Genomic DNA, 13,513 nt, shown 5'->3' on the forward strand with positions numbered 1-13,513 from the left:
GCGAGGGAGGGCGCTGGGGGCGGGCGAGGGGAGGCGGGGGTGGGGGTGGGGGGTCTTGCCTGCGGGGGGAGCCGGGGCCGCCCCTTGTCCGGCCACCCCCACTGCCCAGTCCCGCTCCCGCCCGCGGCGGCCGCAGCAGCCGCAGCAGCAGCGGCTCCAGGATGGTGAGCGCCACTGCCCCCCAGCCCAGGCCTGTCGCCCCCGGCCCGCGCCGCCGCCCCGGTCCCCGGGCCGGACGCGCCCCCAGGCCGCGCACACTCACCTAGACGCGGCCGTGATGCCGAGGTACGGGGCCGCGGGCGGGCCGGGAGGGGGCGGGGGGAGGTGACCGTTCGGTCAGGGTGTCCGGAGCTTTGTCCGCCGGCGCGGGGCCGGAGAGGGCGGAGAGGGCGGGGGCTGTGGGTCGCGGGGTTCAACTCGGCGGGGGTCGGAGGGCAGGGCCGGCGAGAGACCCTAGCGGGTACGTGGGAGCCGAGGGTCACTTCCCGGGGGGAGGGGGCGGGAAGAGCAGGGGATCGCCGCCCGGCCGCCGACGGGCACCCGTCTCGCAGCCCCCTCTGGTGCGGAGGCTGCAGCGAAAGCGAGCAGCCGGCTCGGGGGCATCTGCTGGCCTGGGGGTGGGGAGCCAGGGTTTGCGGGTTCGGGTCCCAGAAGGATCCAGCGTCCGGAGCCCGAGGGCCGGCCCGCAGGCCCCTCCCACTCCGTCAGGTCTTTGTCCAGCGGCCCCTGTGTGTGTGGGAGGGGTGGGGGCTGGGTTACTGGCCCGGAGATTCCCCAGCGTGGTGACGGGGCAGTGACAGGAGACCGAGGCTACTTAGGGTCCCCGCGCCTCTAACGCCCACCCTCTTCATGTCTTCTCCCCTGGCCCGGGAGAACAGAGCCCGCGTCTCAGAGTCAGGGGCTTGTAGGAGGCTGTACTCACCTTCACCCTGGGGCTACAGGCAACAAGGGGGACCCCCGGAGCGGCCAGCTCTCCAGAGAGGGCCCCTCAAACTTCCCCACCGCAAGAGCCCCCTCTTGTTCTACACAGAGATTCGCATGCTAGCAACCCCCCTCTGCAGAGGGTCCTTCGCAGATTGTTGAGCCCTGTAGGTGATCAGCAAATGCTGGTCCCGTTCCCCAGCCCCGCTGGTCCCCCTGCCCCCGCCGGAGGAGGAGGCCTGGGAAGGGGTCTGCGCGGGGCAGAGAGCGCGCGGCCTGGACCCTGCGCCCAGCGGCGGCCCGGAGCGCAGGGGTGGGTGGACGGGTGGGTGGGCTGTTAAAGGGACGGTCACTAAATCAGGATTAGGCCGTAGGGCTGTCAGGCTGCCGGCCCTGTCTCCATGGATACCTAATTTGGAGGAGAATAGAGGACGGAAGAATGTTTGTGTTGTCGTCCGCACGGGCTGTGGCGGCGGAGCGGTCTCCCGCTCTCCGCCCGGCAGCGAGGAGTGGGGACCAGGTTCCAGCCCAGCTCTGGGCTTACGGCGCAGTGGGGCTTCCCGGTTCCTGGGCCGTGGGGCCATCCCTGTGGAGTCGCCCAGTCTCTCTGGAGTGGGCTGGGCCCGCAGATGCCACAGTGCGAAGCCCTCTGACCCTGCAGAGGGAGTCCCGGACCCTCCAGGAGCCTCCCCCGAAATCCCATAGCATCCTCCTAAAGCCTCCCCGAGCCTCCCAGTCCGGAGCCGACGCCATTCCCCGCTGTGCCTTAGCCCCCAAGGACGGGCGCGCCGGGCAGCCCGGTGCTGTGGTGCCGCTGCCACCCAGCTGTGGGACGCGGGTACCGGGCGGCCGCGCGAGGTGTGGACAGGGGGCGGGGCGGGACTTCCTGGGGTGGGCGGGGGAAAGGGGCGGGGCTTGCCGGGGTGGCTGGGCTGGACGGGTGACAGGCCTCGTAAATCCTCTTTGCCATGTTTAACACCATTTCATTTCTTTTCACTTGATTCCGTTGGCATCCAAGGCAGACGGGAGCGACCCTCGTGTCCTCGCTGTAATATCTTCTGGGCGAAGCCCTTTTGGGCCAAAGGGAATTGGGCTGTGTGGGGCAGAGGAGTTGCTCCTGGGGAGGCCTAGATGACCCGCATTCCTCGGGGGTGTTCCTGTTGCCCCCACCCCCGCCCCAGAAGAAGAAAAAGAAGGGGCTGAGAGACACAGAAATGAGTTTGGCTTCCGAGGCCCTGCCCGATTCTCTGGCCGTGGTGTGGCTGAGGGCTGGGCTGAGGATCCCGTGACTGTCAATTCCAGTACCAGCCTGGGGGAAGGCTGGGGAGAGCCACCCAGACTGAGTGTGGCGTGGCAGAGCCCTTTCCTGCCTTTCTTCTGCTCACTCATGGCCACAGCTTTTTATGGATCAGGACTCCCCTCCCTGCCCTGCCTGGGCCGCAGCTTTATTGCTGAGATCTAGGGCTCTCTCCACGCAATTTCACGCCTCTCTGCCTTTGCTCCCGCTGTTCCTCCAGCCAAATGCCTTCCCCATTGTCCCTGTCTTTCCACAACCTCCTTATTCTTCAGGGCCCAACTCGGATGCGCGCCTTCTCCGCATCACCTCCCCAGCCCCGAGCTTCTGTCACTTGCTCCTCCCTCCGTGGCCTGCACCTGTGCTCCCTTACGCCTTTGTGGCAGGGTCCACTGTGGGCTTTGACTGAAATGGAGCATGTACTCCCTGGCCCTGCCCCCACTGGGCTTGCCACAGGGCTTGACACCTTGTGGGTGCTCCATAAATATTGGTTGGCTGAATAAAAGGGGTTTTGTAAGGGCCTTTAGCCAGGCAGTCTGCATAGCATGGAATCTGGCCACCTTCAGGTAAACAGCTCTGTGCTCTTGGGTGGTGGAGACCCCTGGGTGGGGCTCCTCCTCTCCCTTTTCCTTCTTCGCCTCCTCCTCTTCCCCGTGACCCTACCCCACCCCCCCAAGTCCAGGGAGGACTTTGCCCCTTCCCTTCCCCACAGACCAGCATTCTTTCCCTGCCATTATCATTCTGTTAAACAGAGAGGCCAGTCAGGATCCATATGGATCACATTAACAATTGCTTATTATCTGGGCCAGGACTCCCCCAACTCTCCCCCCAGCTCCCACTGCTACCATTGCTGGACCCTTAGGAGCCCTGCCTTCCCCTCCCCCTGCCGTCGGTCAGCCAGGGAAGGCAAGAGACAGGCTGGTCTCCCTCACCTTCCCTGTGCTTTCTAGCAGAACTTTGCCTCTTCTGGACTTGGCGGTTATCGACTCCTTTACCAGATTTAATGAAAACCAGGTTCCTGGAAGGAGTATGGCTCTGTGAAGCTCCAGGGCTGCAGCAGGGAGATGTGGACTCCAGGCCCTGGTGCCCCTGTGCTCTGCAGCCCTGAGACCCCCTTCAGGGGACAGAGACTGTTGGGGGGGGCGGTGAGCCACAAGAGGTCAAGCATGGGGTGCTGGCATCTGCCACCCTAGCCTTGGGCTGATCCTGCCCCCTTTTGGGAGCTGGCTGTCTGGTGAGGGAGATCAGGGCAGACAGACCCTGCCAGGCTCTGTGGCGTTGGGTTCCCAGCCTTCCCCTGCAGTCAAAGAAGCAAGAAATCTGTTAGAGCTTCCCAGAGCTGCCACTGAATTGGCCTTGAAGGATGGGGAGTGCACTTCACGTTTAAACCCATATATAACCCAGGAATACTAGGGCATGGAAGAAGCCTCCAAGATTACCCATTCTGGGGGTCCATAACTTTTTTTGACTTACAGAGCCCTTGGAGGCACTGATGAAAGCCATCCCCAGAAAAATGCACTTCCATTAATCGACACCAGACTTTGCATTCTGCTTTAGAGGGTTCTTGGATCCCCTGAAGCCCAATGGGGACCTTATGTCAAGAAACCCTCACCCTAGTCCAGCCCTCTCTGATGTGCTGGGGGCAGAGTCATGCCTGCAGCCTGGGTTTCCTGACCTCCCCACTCAGTGCTCACTCCACGGCCTTATTACTGGCAGTGGGACCACCAGAACCAAGGGACCAGGGGTATGAGACCAAGGTGCTAGGCCAGGCTTTAAGTGGGAAGAGTTCACACTGGCTGGGTCAGGGTCTGGGCTGGTCATCTCATCTCTGACTATGTGGCTTGGAGAGAGGCTGTCCAGCTTTTTTTTTAAGGGTCCACTCGTCTCCAGGAACAAGTGGCAATTGCTCTTCTCCAAGGAGTTTCATAAGCATCTTGATGAATCATAGTTAACGCTTCCACACACTTGTTAAACACTCTGTATCTCATCTGTGAGGTGAGAAAATAGAGTGAAGAATGGTGTCCACCTCCTAAGCAGGATATTGTGAGGATGAAAGGAGTCAGAGCTGGGAGACCTGAGTCCTAGTCTTGAATGACTCTAGGTGCAGGTGTTCAGGGCTGTGGTTACTGTTGAGGCCGGCATTTCCCAAGTTTGCTTAGCCAAGGAAAGGGGACTGCAGTGCGAACCCCCTGAGTGCCTTCTGTCTTTTCCTTTAGTACCGAGGTATGGTCAGTATCAGCCTTTGGAATATTCATCTTCAGGGCTGGAGGCAGAGTGGGGGTTCTCAGTGAGTGGGAGGGCTGGGCAGTGGCCATGGCCTGCCTCCATAGCCCCAACCCCATCTTATGATGACCAGTCATGACCCCTACCCTAGAGACCAAGCCTTGTGCTTCAGCAACCCCTTGCTGCTAATCAGATGTAACTCCAGACAAGTGACTTCATCTGTTTGGGTTTCAATTTCATCATTTCTAAAATGGGGATAAGAACCTCATATAATGGTGATGTGGCCCTGGTTTCAAATAGTCTGCCCCTTTGATTCTGAAGCCTACCTTGGGGACCCGCTTAGTGACTCAGGGCCCAGGGACTCCAGACAATGACTTTCTGGCATAGGAGTGAGGATGGGGAAAGGATATGTGTGTATGAAAGTCCTGGCCCACAGCAGTGCTTGCCCAGGCCATCTTAAAAAAAAAAATTGCAGAGGCGGTGGTCTCACTATGTTGCCCAGGCTGATCTTGAACTCCTGGCTTCAAGCGATCCTCCCATCTTGGCCTCTCAAAGGACTGAGATTATAGGTGTGAGCCATTGCCACCAGCCTTCCAGGCCATATTTGAAGCCGCCTCCAACATGGAGTCAGGGCAGAGAGAGGGTGGGCAGGTGGATGGGAGGAGAGGCAGCATTGATGCCTGCAGGAGTCTGGAAGGTAGCAGCATAACTTCCTCTGTCCCCTCTCACTGCCAGGGCAGACTCAGGCCATGTGGTCCCCAGCCCAGTGTTGTGATTAATCGGGGATGGATGTGAAGATGTGACAAACAGCCCGCATTGACTCTTTTTTTTTTTTTTTTTTTTTTGAGATTGAGTCTCTTCTGTCACCCAGGCTGCAGTGCAGTGGCATGATCTTTGCTCACTGCAACCGCCACCTCCTGGGTTCAAGCAATTCTCATGCCTCAGCCTCCTGAGTAACTGGGACTACAGGTGCATGCCACCATGCCCAGCTAATGTTTTTTGTGTGTGTGTGTGTATTTTTAGTAGAGATGGGGTTTTGCCATGTTGGCCAGGCTGGTCTCGAACTCCTAACCTCAAGTGATCTGCCCACCTCAGCCTCCCAAAGTGTTGGGATTACAGACATGAGCCGTGAGACTTCACTTACTATTAACAAACCTGTGTTGAGCACCTACGCACTGTGTCCAGTACTGTGCAAGGCTCTGGGTGAACCTCAGCTGCTCCCGCGGGTGCCCAGCCAGGACTGGCCTTCCTGGGCCTCCCCACACATGCAGTGGACACCTATGGACCAGGCTCTGAGCTGGGGCTTTTATGCTTTGGCTTCCTTAACCACCTGCAGCCTCCCACACGGCCAGGGAGAGCCCAAGGGGGGCCCCCAGCTTTGGTGTTGCTTTGCCACAAGTGCCTAGCATGTATTATGGCTGTGAGGCCTTGAATATTTTATCCAGGCAGCTATTCATCCAGCAACCATTATTTTCTGATGTGGTGCCACCTTCAAGGAGCTCACAAGATGTTGGGGACCAGCGAAGAGGCAAAGGGACAGTCTATGCTTTTAGGACCACTGTCCCTGCATTCTCTAAGCAGAAGGAAGCCACAGAGGGCATGTGAGCTGGGGAATGGCAGCCTCTGGGCTATGGCGAGGGTACAGGACAGGTTTCAGAGGCTGTAAGGGGGAGGACCAGCATCTGACAGCAGGGGCTCGCCTCAGAGGAGTCCTCAGCAGATTGCCTTTTCCTGGGGGAGGCTGTGTTGGTGGGCATTAGAAGCAAAGTGAGACAAGGGCCACTGCTTGGGGAGGGTCCACCTGCAGCCGACTGCCCTATTTGACCCTTGGATGCTTAAGAATCTGGAGGTGTTTGTTCTTTCCAGGCCAGTGGGGAAAGAAAACTGGTAGGATTTAGGTTATACCTGAAAAAGGATCCCGCTTCCCCAGCCCTCATATCATGCAGCTCCCTCCCCACCCAGCCTGTCTGTTGGCTTCTGCTGGAGCAAAGGGGCTCCCTGGGAACTCTCTGGACACCAGGAGAAACTGCACCTTCCTCCTTGCTCTCTGGAGAGACAGCATTTCATCAGTGGCCGGGTCCTCGCTCCTCTAGGAAGGGGCTTCCTTTCCAGGCACACTGTGTCCGGCATGGGCTGGCCATTCTTGTACCATCGTCTTCCATACTGTGTCCCTCTTCAGGCCTAAGTTTTGGGGACTGAGCCCCTTGTTGAGAAAAAAGGAGCTGCCTAAAATGGGGAAGGCAGCTGGGAGGCTGAGGTAGGAGGAGGTCAGGAGTCCATTCTGGGACTTGTTGAGTTTGTAGTGATTGTTAGATATCAGAGAAGAACTGTGGAGAGGACGGGAGAGCCCTTCCACCTACCGGGCAGTGCCCCTCCCGGGAAAGGCATTCTCTGATGCTGAGTGCCTCCTCTGATGGGGACTCAGCACTTCTAGAGATGGCTCACGTGTTCTCAGATGGGGCCAAGTCCTTCTGTGAAGCCAAAAATCTTTCATGGAGGATTTGCTTCTTTTGAGGAAAAGGGGAGGAGGGGCTGTGCAGAGCTGCAGGGGCCGCCACAGTGGGTCATGCAGAGATCTGGTCCTCGGGAGCCTTTCTCCTCCCCACTCCTCTGAGCACAGTCTCAGGCTTGCCATCCTTTCTGATCGCTCTCTGCAGAGTCTGGCTGAGACCCTAACCAGAGCCCTGGGTCCTAGCCTTGAGGCCAGCGCCTCTCAGACCTGGGCAAGGATTTATTTGGTTCCATGAGAACAAGTTTGAGATACGCTAAGCTCCGGGGTTGGTGGCTAAGTGTGGGAGGGGGTTCAAGAAAGGAGGGCTGGGGCAGCAGGGGAGGTTGAGGAAGAGTGTGGGAATCAACTGCTCCCTCGGTTTTCTGAGCTGTTCGATGGGAACACCACCACCTGCTGTGGCAGGCAGAGAAGTATCTGGAGCAAGACTGCTGGGGGTGGCATCTGTCCCAGCTTGGTGACTTAGACAAGTTAATCGAGCCTCAGTTTCCTCACCTGCAACATGGGAATAACGTCCTCGCTCAGATTAAATGAACTGATGTGTGTGAAGCACTCAGGGCCGGACTTGGCTTGTGCTGAGAATCCCATACGGGAGCAGGCAGACAGGAGCTGCTGTGGTTTTCCTAGCACCCTCCCCCGGTATCTTTTTCCCTCTGTGTCCCTGTGGCCCTGCAGGGGTGGGGGGCCACCCCCTTGAGGACAGCCCTGCCCACTCACACCCAGGTGGACCGGCCAGGCTGCATAGCTGGAGTTACTCCGCTCAGCCCCCCCAGGGCTGGGAAGAGGGCAGGAGGGGCTGAGGCAATTGCTGGGGACTCCTGGGTAGGCTGCCTGGGCCTGTTTCCTTGCCTTTGGTAAGGCCTGGCCCTGTGGGGGCATGTCTCTCTCCCACCCCCATGCATGGGAAGGGGCCATATTTGGGGCCAGGGCATGCAAGATCACCCAGACTTTAAAGCTTAAGGCTTTTGGAGGCCACATGCCACCCAAACAGACTCAAGTCAACCTTGGACCCTAAAACTGGCTACGGGGAGGGCAAGTGTGGGGCCCTCCAGGAGACTCTAGGCTCTTGGGCTGAGCCTTGTGGTCCATGACCCCGAGCAGTTCCTGCAGACAACTGTATTCCAATGTTTTTGTTTTTGTTTGAGATGGAGTTTTGCTCTGTCGCCCAGGCTGCAGTACAATGGTGTGATCTTGGCTCACTGCAACCTCTGCCTCCTGGGTTCAAGCAATTCTCCTGCCTCAGCCTCCCAAGTAGCTGGGATTACAGGCATGCGCCACCACACCCGGCTAATTTTGTATTTTTAGTAGAGACGGGGTTTCGCCATGTTGGTCAGGGTGGTCTTGAACTCCCGACCTCAGGTGATCCGCCCGCCTCAGCCTCCCAAAGTGCTGGGATTACAGGCATGAGCCACCGTGCCCAGCCAATGTTATTAATTCCCTTCGTAGTCCCATGTATTTTTCCTTTATGCATTGAGAAAGTATTTTTGAGAACAGGTCATAGGTTTTCCAGACTGTGAAAGGGGCCTAAGGCTGAAAGTGGTGAAGAGCTCTGGCCTCACCCTCCATCTCACGCCCATGCAGGGCCAAGTCCCAAGCAAAGAGGAGCCCCAGATGCAGACCCAAGAGGAGACAGGCACTGGAAGGACCTCACCAGCCCCAGATCACAGGGGCACCCCAAGTGGACAGAGGACAGTCCACGGCGGCCTCCACTGAGCACCTGCGCCCTCCCCGCCGTGCCCGCTCACTGAGTGCACAGGTGCGAGGCTGCGTTGTGTGCTAGAAACAGCACCTCAGGGAGGGGAACTGACTCCGGACAGGGCAAAGCGCAGAGTCAACTGCAAATCCCTGTTCCTCAATGAAAAAGCAAGTCATCTTTTTAAAAAATAATTGCTGACAAAAAGTCATGACTATCATTAAAAAGTCCAGGTCATCCTCGTTCCCAGCGGCCCTGCTCTTTCTACCACTGTGTGTCAGGGAATATTTTCTGAGGGAGGGGACTTTGGGAAGGAGCAGGTCAGGGTAGAGAGAGAGCTGCAGAAAGGGCTAGAGAGCTACTTGCACCAGGGCTCACAGACAGGAGCTGGCTGAGCAGCGGAGGGAATGGGAACCTAGTTAACAAGTGATGTCACCTCTACATTGGGCATTGGAGTGGAAGGGCAGAAGTGCCCGGAACATGCTTTGGGGCACCAAAGAGGGAGACAGGAACAGCCTCAGAGAGAATGGGCTGATGTGACTGGAGGAGCTGGAAGCGGCCCGAAGCTGGAAGGAAGGACAGACTCATCCACCTCTGGTGCCACGCTGAAGGGTTTAGCATCGCCTCCGTGCTTGGTAGGAGGCTGATTCTGTTTTAGACAGAAAGACCACCCTAGCAGCCATATAGAAGAAGGATTAGGAAAGCAGAGAACAGAGGCAGAGTTCAGAGGTGGGGCCAGCTGTGGTGGGGAACATGAGAGCTGTGGGTTGTTTTAGAGAGAGACTGTTAACCTGACTTCATGGCCAGCTAGATGAGTGGGGGCCGGAGAGACAGACACAGGGCTCCTAGGTTTCCAGCCTCGCTGAAGAGATGGAATCAGGGGAGAGGAGGTGGAGATGTTTTCCTTGGGCATGTTGAGTCTGAGGTCTCTGTGGACCCTCCCAGAGGGTTCTAAGATTCTCACCTAGATTCCTACATCTCCTGTTAAGATTCCCGGGGACAGTGAAGAATGTGGCTCAGTTATGTCTGGGCACAGTGGGCTGTCAAGAGGGACCTGACGCAGGAGCATGAGACTTGCCTGGCAGTTTCTAAGTGGCAGAGGGTGGGCTGGGGGGGTCATGGGAGGGCCCTGGTGCTCCTCCCTCTATTAGCAGAGGAGAGGCTGGTGACAGATGTCCCAGGACACAGGTCAGAGCAGCCAGGGGTCAGGCGAGGACATCCTGGGAAGCTGTGGTTTGGGACTGCATTTTCAGCGATGGTCAGCTGGTCAGGGCAGGACAGGGAACGCACTCCTGCAAGGCTGGGCTCTTCTGGGGCCCTGCAGGCAGCTCTAGGATTGCGTTTTCTCTTTGGAGTCTTCTGTCAAACCAGTCGGGTCCTTCTGGGCCTGGAGAGCAGCCCCCTACCTCTTTCCCAGGCCGCTGTACCTAGCCAGTCTCTAGGAGCGAGTTGGAGCCTGCCCTGGGTCCTGCACAGGTGGCCCCTCCAGCCAGTCAGGGAAGTTCCACCTCTCCTTCACTGCCCTCAGGCCAGCCTGGGAGGGGGATGCTGCCTCTCCACCCCCCATTTCACAATGAAGGAAACAGATCAAGACATTGTCCCACATCTCAGAGGCTGACTCTGAAGCCAGTGCTCACTCCCTGCAATGCCTGAGTCATGGGAGGGGGGAAGGGCTTGCTCGACTGGGCTCAGAGACCCCTGCAAGCCATGGGTCAGTCTTTCAGGTTGCCCTTCAGACACCTGCCTTACCCAGGTTACTAATGGGTCCAGGCTCTATTGGGGTGGGGTACCTGGAGCAGCCAGTGAAGTGGAGAAAGCGGAGAAGGGAAGGAGTGTGTCTCACCGCAGAGCAGGCTCACGCCACAATCCTCCCAGCAGCCTGCTGAGGGCACTGAATGAGACAGTGGAGATCCAGCCCCCAGCCCAGTGCGCAGTGGCCTCTGGGAAGCACAGAGACAGGGCAGCCCTTACTCCTTTCTTCCCCCAGGGCCCAGGAGCTGACGTCCATCTCTGACCTGCTCCAACATAGCTCATGTGTAGTGAGAAGTAGGATGTGGTGTGGTGGGCAATTCCCAGCCCCAAAGACTCGCTTTCCCCGGCCTCCACGAACACTTCTAGTGGCCCATGCAGCTCACTTCGAGCAGCTGGGAAGGAGAAGGAGAATCAGCCTTGCTAATCCTCCCGGAGGTGTGACTGGCTGACAGCCTGGAGCCTCCCAGAGGTTCCATTTGGCTTAAAAGAGAATCCTTGTTAACCAAAATGGTGTTCTCTTGGTGAAATTGCAGGCAGCCTAACCAAGGGGAGCAAACATCTAGACAAGAGGGAGACACGCTGTGTTTTCTTTGGCGGCAGGGACTAGGGTAATAACAAGGCTGTTTCTCTCTACCTGCTGTCTCCCAGAAGATGGGCTGGGGACAGAGCACCAGCCTGGAGCCCCTTGTGTTCCTGGATATTGCCTAGCTTTGGGGTGAGATGAGACAGTGGAAGGAAGGTGGTCTGAGCATCCCAGGGCAGCTTCTGGCGGAGGGTCCAGAGAAAACATGGAGGTGCTGTTGGGAAGAAGGGGGCGGGGAGGAGAGGAGAGCTGGAAAAGTGATTAGCAGCTCTGATGAGGTTGGAGTCAGGCCTGGCGGCCCCAGGGCAACACAAGAGAAAAAAGGAGCTGTTATTCACAGAGGGTGAACAAAGATGGCTGCCTGACTGAGGCAGCCCCCCAGCCCATGCCAAGGCAGCCAGGTCACGGGGGGTACCGGCAGGCCCCATGCCCTTGGCATGGATGCCCCTCATGGGGATTGGGAATGGGACTGAGTCTGCAGGGAAAACATCGGAGCCTGCATCCTATGTCCAGTTCCCAGCTCCCCCGGACCTTCTTTGAGAGCAGAGGAGGCCCAGGAGCCACCCCCAACCTCCTGGGGTAGTAGATGGGCTGTTTGATCAGTGAGTGTGTAAATTGGGATTTTATGGATCGCTTATTCACGGCTGGAGCTGGGGCCCCCAAATTCCTCTGTGCCCCAGAATGCTTAATCTAGTCTTGAGCTTCCCCCTGAGAGGCAGACGGGAGGAGAGCTCCCCACAGGCCCCCACCCCTCCTGCTGTGTCCCCTCCCAAGGCCCCAGGCTTTGTCAGTTGCAGGTTGAGCGGTTCAAATGTGCTAATACACTCCCTGGGGGCCACCGGACAGTGGGACTTACTCCTCAGTGCTGTGATTGGCCAGAGAGACCACAGGAGGGGGGTTTCTGGCAGCAGCTGGGAGTGTGTGTGTCTGTGCACCCACCCACCGGCTTGTGCGCCTGTGTGAGGGGAGGAGGGGGCTGGAGGTGTCCACCCTGCTCAGACCACTGGGCAGAGACAAAGGACCTTCATCTAGCCTGGGACGAGGATTAAGCCCACCAGCCATGTCCCTACCTGGTCAAGCTGGTTAGGAAGTCCACTGCCCACCTCTACATCCTCCTATTACATTGTGACATGGTAGGGGCTTATTCAATGTGTGTTGAATGGATGGATGGATGAGTGACCACAAGAGTGACTGCATTTCTAACTGGGGTGTGTCTGCTGGAATAATCCGGCACCAACAGATTCCTCTATCTCCCCTTAGGATTCTCAAGTATCCGACCCCCACCGAGACTCACTTTAGCCCAGGCCTGACCAGACATCAAGGCTGGACATGAGAGACTGGCCAGGCCTCGGGGGACACAGCTGTGACCCCCAGACTGTGTTACCACTTGAGAGTGCTTTCACTGTGGTCACATTTCTCCCTCTCTGCTGGCCCCCATCTGTCCTTGGGATTGGATGAGGATGAGGATGGTGGGTGGGGTGGGGGAGGGGTGTTGAGCAGCTGATGGGGGAGGGCAGCGTGGCCCAAAGGCCAGATGACAAACTGCCCTGTCCTACCTTCCTCTCCTCCTCCTCAGCCTGTCCCTCCTCTCCTGAGGCAGGGCAGACAGGCGGGGCTGGGGCAGAGGGAGTTGACTCAGCTAGCCCATCCTCTCTCCCCTGGTTCTAGGGAAAGCTCCAGTCCAGGGTAGCTGTAAAACTGCCTGGGAATCCTAGGAAAAGAAGCCTGCAGGGTGAGGTGGCTCACTCCTGTAATCCCAGCACTTTGGGAGGCTGAGGTGGGTGGATCACCTGAGGTCAGGAGTTCGAGACCAGCATGGCCAACATGGTGAAACCCTGTCTATACTAAAAATACAACAATTAGCCAGGTATGGTGGTGCATGCCTATAATCCCCGCTACTCAGGAGGCTGAGGCAGGAGAATCAATCACTTGAACCCAGGAGGTGGAGGTTGCAGTAAACGGAGATCATGCCACTGCACTCCAGCCTGGGTGATAAGAATGAAACTCTGTCTCAAAAAAAAAAAAAAAAAAAAGAAGGCTAAATCTGAAGGAAGTCCTGAAGACCTTAAGAAGCGAGACTTCTGTAGTCCCAGCTACTTGGGAGGCTGAGGCAGGAGAATGGCGTGAACCCGGGAGGCGGAGCTTGCAGTGAGCCGAGATTGCGCCACTGCACTCCAGGCTGGGCGACAGAGCGAGACTCCGTCTCAAAAAACAAAACAAAAAAAGAAGCGAGACTCCATGGAAGTTCAAGATAGAGCAGCTCTCTCCCATAGAACTTTCTGTGATGATGGAAAGGTTCTGTGTCTGTGATGTCTACTATAGTGGCCACTTCCACATATGGCTGTTGAACATTTGGAATGTGGCTAGTACCACTGAGGAAGTAAAATTTTTATTTTATTAAATTTTAATGACTGCAAATTTAAATAGTTACATGGGGCTAGTGGCTGTCATTGGACAGTACAGGATTAGAGGCTGTGTTCAGGGCTGAAGCAAAGTCCTTGGGTGCAAGTGCCAATTCTGCCCCTTTTTGGCTGGTGG

The 13,513-nt window shown here is 57.4% G+C and overlaps 1 protein-coding gene across 2 annotated transcripts in view; it reads left to right on the forward strand.

Annotated features, from left to right (window-relative positions):
* The window catches only part of FIGNL2 (fidgetin like 2), a 65,667-nt gene that overhangs the window by 36,792 nt on the left and 15,362 nt on the right, over positions 1-13,513 (forward strand). The window contains exon 1 of one of the 2 annotated variants that reach the window (XM_055294795.2): positions 179-285. The exons of the other annotated variant lie outside the window; for it this stretch is intronic. The gene's annotated coding sequence lies outside the window, so the exon portion shown is untranslated. Of the gene's footprint in view, positions 1-178; positions 286-13,513 lie in introns of those variants that run through there. 2 annotated transcript variants of the gene reach the window in all.

The sequence above is a fragment of the Symphalangus syndactylus genome, chromosome 10 (genome assembly GCF_028878055.3).
Source record: "Symphalangus syndactylus isolate Jambi chromosome 10, NHGRI_mSymSyn1-v2.1_pri, whole genome shotgun sequence".
Lineage (NCBI taxonomy): Eukaryota > Metazoa > Chordata > Mammalia > Primates > Hylobatidae > Symphalangus > Symphalangus syndactylus.